Below are 5,736 nucleotides of genomic sequence, written 5' to 3'. Positions count from 1 at the left end.
AGGCCTAAAACTCTCAAGCTTCCCACTTGAGATCACTATCTTGGATCCGAGAGCATCAGGGCTGTTGGCATCACTGTTACAGACCAGGGAAGTACGAAGTCGTGCAGGATCAATGGGCCCTAAATGCTTCTGAGACTCCACAAGATCTTTTCAGACACAGCAATGGAAGCAAGGATAAATTAAGCATCTCCAGTGCAGAATAAAGTGAACAATTAGCAGACAAAGCTGCCCACAACAGCCTGCTGGAGCAAAGCTGAACAGGGAGATTTTCTTCCCAGACACTTCTGCTAGAAACCCTCTGAAATATTTCCATTTCTGTTGCTTTTTAACAGCAAGGTCAGCTCCTTGCTTCCTACCCTGACATCCTCCGTGAGGGCCTCTTTCTGGGAACTCGCAGCAACACACCAGATGTCACGGAGAGACAGAAAAACAACTGGGGGCCAAATTGGGGCATCAGCCACTGCCCTGAGCCCCAAACCACGTGGAGCTGCGCGCGCCCAGGGAGGGGGGAGCAGACAGCGTCCCCTCCACGCACCTCGCTGGAGCTGCGAGTGTCCCTTCGGCAGCGCAGCAGTCCCTGCTGCACCCCGGAGCTCAGGAGGGAGCCCTTCCTCCTGCGTACGCCTGCCTTGCTCCTGCAAAAAGCCGTATTACAGCAGCCCCACACGCCTCCAGGCTCTACACAGCCAGTAACTGCCCACTGGAAATAACCTAAATATTTGCATCGCAAAGCTGACCTGGTCTTTCTCCGCTCTTGCTCCATGCTGGGCTTGGGCAGCGTCTGCCACAGATCCGCGGCACTCCTGGCAGCCCAGCCAGAGGCAGCAGCCCGTGAACATCCCCACTTGCTTAAGCTACAGGGCTGAGGGCTCCTCGCACCCTGCCCCGACCACGCGCTCGGGCATCGCGCACCCCAGCAGGGCTCGCAGTGAACCAAACCACAGCACCCCTGTCGCAAACCACCCAGGCAGCTCAACCTCAGAGCCAAGCCCCACAAGCAGCAGATTTCACAAAAAAAGTCAAAGAGCTTCAAGAAGAGAAGATAACACCACCTCTGCGAGCAGCGAGAGGGGGGCACTACGGACCCGACGCTGCGGGAACGGCCCCGCTCCGGCCGGTGGATGCAGCTACTCACAGATTTCTGGATGCTTTCAGGGCCTGGAGTGCAGCCCGCAGCCATTCCAGCACCCCATCAGCTGCTGCCCGAGATGACAAGAATGAGGTAGGGAAGAAAAGAAACCACAAGACTTTAGAAGGAAAACCACCTACATTTGGTGATGGGCTGTGTTTCTCTCCAAACTTTCAGTTCAGTCTGCGCTTTTAGGCTTCTTCTCTTTAATTAAACATACCCTGAGACTAGGCTAGAAATATATCTGCCTTCTTTTTTCAAAGAGAGATGAGACACCCAGTCCCAGGACCCCAGGCTTAAAAACACACAGCTTAGAACTAACCCTAAAAATGCAGAGAACAACAGCTTTCTGCCCTCAGCTGGAAGGGGAGGCAGCAAGCAGAGCCAAAGGGAGAGAGTGCTGGGCTTTTAGGGGTGCGCAGTGGCTCCGGGGGGTTCCCAGGTGCGAGGGAGGCAGGTGGGGATGGGGCCTGCTGCCTGCTCTCAGCTGCGCTGCTGAATGCAAAGGCTGCTGCCTGTTTTCAGGAGCTGGGCTCTGCTCCCAGCACAGCTGCAGCCGCCGTTTTGCAGCACCTACCTGTAAAAGCCGTATTAAAAACACCTACGGATGCAGGCCAACCTGTGACACTGCTGTGCGGGTGCGTGCCCCGTGCCCCAGGCCGGGGGCAGCCGGAGGCAGAGGGTCAGGGCTGGGGTTAGGCTCCCATCCTTGCTCCCACCCCACCTCTCCGCAGAGGGCGCAGGCCATCTCCCTGGTTGGTGACTGCAGGCCAGGCTGAGCCCACGTGAGCCCAGAGTCACGCTTTTGACGTAGCTGACCCCAAAACGGCCTGGGAGTAAAGGAAAGGAGGAGCCAGGCCTCCTTGGAGACCACATGCAGCTGCAGGGCACCCCATGGCACCCCAGGTCCCCAACCCTGCGAAACTCCTGCTTGGCCCATCCAGAGCCACCCCGGCATAGCCTTGTGGAGATCACTGTGACATCCCTGTGGGACCCCTGGGGGAAGGTGGGATGTGGAAAAACAAAAAGATGGGGGGAAAAGGAAAAAAGAAAAAAAAGAAGAAAAGAAATATTTACTTTGATCCCTCTGACACTCTCAAGCTTTATTCCCTATCTTCTGTTCTTTTGTGGATATTTCCAGAGCCTCCACTTTTCCACATTAAAAGGTGCTGGAATAATCTCACATTGCAGCAGATACCTGTGAACAAAACCACAAGTGTGAATGGCCACAGGCACAGATTCTCTCCCTCTCGCTCTCGATTTTCCAGGTTTTCAGGAGTGACCTTGGAAAAAGAAAGAGCCATAGTTCTTCATGTCGTGGGTGATAGCACATTTGTCACCATTCAAACCGTCTGAAAGCTTCCCAGGTTTTACTTTATTGCATTTCTAGGTGTCACCAAGACCCAGCTGAATTAGTTCGCAAGTCCTTCATAAAAAGCGACTTTGCTTTATGTCCCCATGCCAGGCTGGAGATCAGGACTCATGGGAGCGACTCAGGCCCCTCCGGTTTGGATAATGCTTGTGTTGTTCACCACAATTTTTCCCAAGCGTGCGACAGCTGAAACTTGCAGTCGGAAGGTTTTGAGAACCTCGCTGAGAGCATTGCGCTAATAAATAAAACGGGCATGTTTAAGTATCGCAGGGATAAGCAGATACGGGGTCTTGAAACGTTGGAGACCCAGCAGAGAGGTTACTTCCATTCTTCCGGCACGGCCAAGAAGTGCGTATTTAATCCCTGCTGTCCCGGTTGGCGACGGAGCATTTCCCGCGGAGTTTCCTGATCCATAGGAAGTCACCCGAAGCGGCCGGGCCGCAGCCAGCGCCGGCGCCGGCAGCCCCGAGCCTGCTGCCGGCCGAGCCGCGGCCGCGCGGGGCTCCGCGCTGGGCGCCGCGGGGGGGTCGCGGCTGCCGCTGCCGCCGCTGCCGCCGCTGCCGCCGCTGCCGCCGCCGCCGCCGCCGCTGCCTCGCCCGCCGCAGCCAGAAGGTGCCGCCGTCCGCCCGCGGATCGCGCCGAGCCCAATTAGGCGGCCGGTATCGCCTGCAATCACGGCTGCTGATAGAGATAAATGGGGAAGGCGCTATCTGTGCAAGAATAGTTAAAAAAAAAAAAGAAAAAAAGAAAGGAAAAAAAACTAAAAAAAAAAAACAATTGAACTTTTCATCAGCTGCTAATCATAATTTTTTTTATTGCTTTGCTTAGCATTTTCAGGGGAATAAAACCTCAGAGGAGCCCAGTCTTTTGTGGAAAATGAAAGGGCATATAAAAAAATGAATGTACATGGATTCTAAATATTTCAGGTTGTATGACTTTGTGTTTGACCTTAGCAGAAGATGAACTAATCCTGCAATATAATAGACTTTCATAGAGATATGGAAAATGGCTGCTTTTTTATCTCAGTTGCCATGGGAACCATCAGAGAGAAGGCCTAGCTGAGATGCAATAGAAGGTTATTAAATGTGTGCTTGTGTATATTGGAAAAATACAGCTTTTTGTCATCTTGTGTCACTCATAGGTCTTTAATACGTAATGTTTAGGTTATTAATAAACTAACACAGGTCCATTTTTTACAGGGAACAACTGTGAATACAGCCATAAAAAAATTAGTACAAGTTGAACATTTGCAAAACTCTCGAGCACGGGCAGGGGCTGGTGAGGGCTGCTGCTCTCCCTCAAGTTCCCACGAAAGTTTCTCTCCCTTCCTCTGCAGGCGCAGGAGAGGGACGAGCCCTCGTCACCCACGCCGTGGGGCGCAGGGCTCCCCTCTCGCACTGCCGGGCGGGTGGAGGGGGCTGCCACCCCGCACCCCTCCCGCCCCTTCCCCAGCACCTCGCAGTGCTGGGGCCACAGTGGGCTGTGGCAGTGCAAAATAATACGCCACGGTGTTTTTCTAGCTGTGCACCGGCTCAGACCCCAGCGGGAAAAGCAGGGGCTGGCAAGAGCCGAGAGGACAGCTGTCCTGGGGTTGGGGCATCTCTCATTTTGGGGCTGCACCCCAGCTGCACTGGGAGGGGCTGGAAGGCATTTTCTGTTATGCAGATTTCAAAAAAAAAAAAAAAAAAAAGAAAGAAGGAAAGAAAAAGGAAAAGAAACAAGAAACAAGAAAAAAGAAAAAAGAAACAAGACAAGCTTGGGGAAAAAAAATAAAGCCTGATGCTGCTCGGAGCTGGAAGGGAAAGAGTTCACCTTAGCCTCCCACGGGGAAGAAGGGGCCCTCTTTCCGTGGGGAAGTTTTTCCCGCCCGGGATCAGGAGGAGCCCCCAAACCCGCGCTGCCGCAGGCGCCCCGGAGGAGCCGCGGGGCACCGCGGGGCTCCGCGGGGAGCGGCGCAGTCCCGGCCGGCGCCGGAGCCGCGGGGCGGCGAGCCGGGCGGCCGCGGGAGGTTTCTCGGGGCGGCCAGGGGGGCGGCGAGCGCCGGGCAGGGGGCCGCGCGTGGGACAGCGCGAGTGGGAGTGCAGCCCCTGCCTGGGGATGCCCGGAGTTGAGCAAACATCTCTTCAAGCCCTTTTCTCTCTGCAAATTTGCCAGCTCCCCGGCGCAGCAAAACCCCGATTTTGGGAGGCGCGACGTGGCAGCACCTTGCAGCGCGGCTTGCGCTCGGGCTCCGCGCGGCAGGGCCACTGTGCCCCGCTGCTCGGGGGCGGCCAGGGGACACCGGCATCCCCCGGCTCATCCCGCAGCGAAGACCTCTGTGCTAAGAGCCTCGGGGGGGTCACCGGCCCGCCCGGCCCGGCCCGGCGCGGCGGGGGCACACCGCATGCACACGCACCCGGCGTCCATGCATACTAAGTAAAGCAAGGAATACATAGATTTTGCCTATCTGCCGATCAAACGGGAGATCTGCTCTGGTAAATGATGCATTAGATGCGGTGGCTGTATTTGTTGTGTGAGTTTTGAAAGGGTTCCGATAATCTGGAAGCGAGAGATAAGGAACACCATTTATTCAGCAGCACTTTGGAACCAATTTTCAACCCTGTTCAACCCCATTCTCCAGCAGCCTCCAGGAGCCCAGGAGATAAGGATTGGGCTATTCATTATCTTCACAAGGAACAAAGATTAGCTAGCAGAGATGAAAAATTACCCCTGGATAGTAATAATAAGGAAGCGAACCTGGAGAGTTGCTGAGCCTATATTCTCCCTGCTGCTGGTGCTGCTTCTTCTCTTTTTTAAATTCTCTCCCTCTATTTTTTTTTTGTTGTTGAATCAATATTGAAAAGGTTGGGCTTTTTTTTTTTTTTTAAATCCCTTCCCCACTGTCTGTCATATTTTTCAATATGCAGAATATGGTTGTTACCGTGGAAGAGAACTGAAAACGGTCCCCCCCTTCCTCCCAGACTTTCAGATGACATCTTTAGTACGAAAGCTAAGCAGCAGAGGAAAACATCCTTCTCTTCCAGCGGGAATGAGGGGGAAATCGCCCTCCGCCCGGCCCCCGATGCCTCTGCGGCACTCGGGGGTGTCCTGGCCCCGGGACAGCCGGGACAGCGGGGACAGCGCGGCCGGCGGCAGGCGGGAGCGCGGCGAGCCCCGGCTTGCAGCCCCGCTCCTTCGCGAGGCTCAAAAGCCCCCGAGCCCCCGGTCCGGACACCCCCGCTTGCCCCCCGCCCTG

Source organism: Apteryx mantelli, chromosome 12, assembly GCF_036417845.1.
Source record: "Apteryx mantelli isolate bAptMan1 chromosome 12, bAptMan1.hap1, whole genome shotgun sequence".
Classification (NCBI taxonomy): Eukaryota; Metazoa; Chordata; class Aves; order Apterygiformes; family Apterygidae; genus Apteryx; species Apteryx mantelli.
This window is presented reverse-complemented; position numbering follows the sequence as displayed.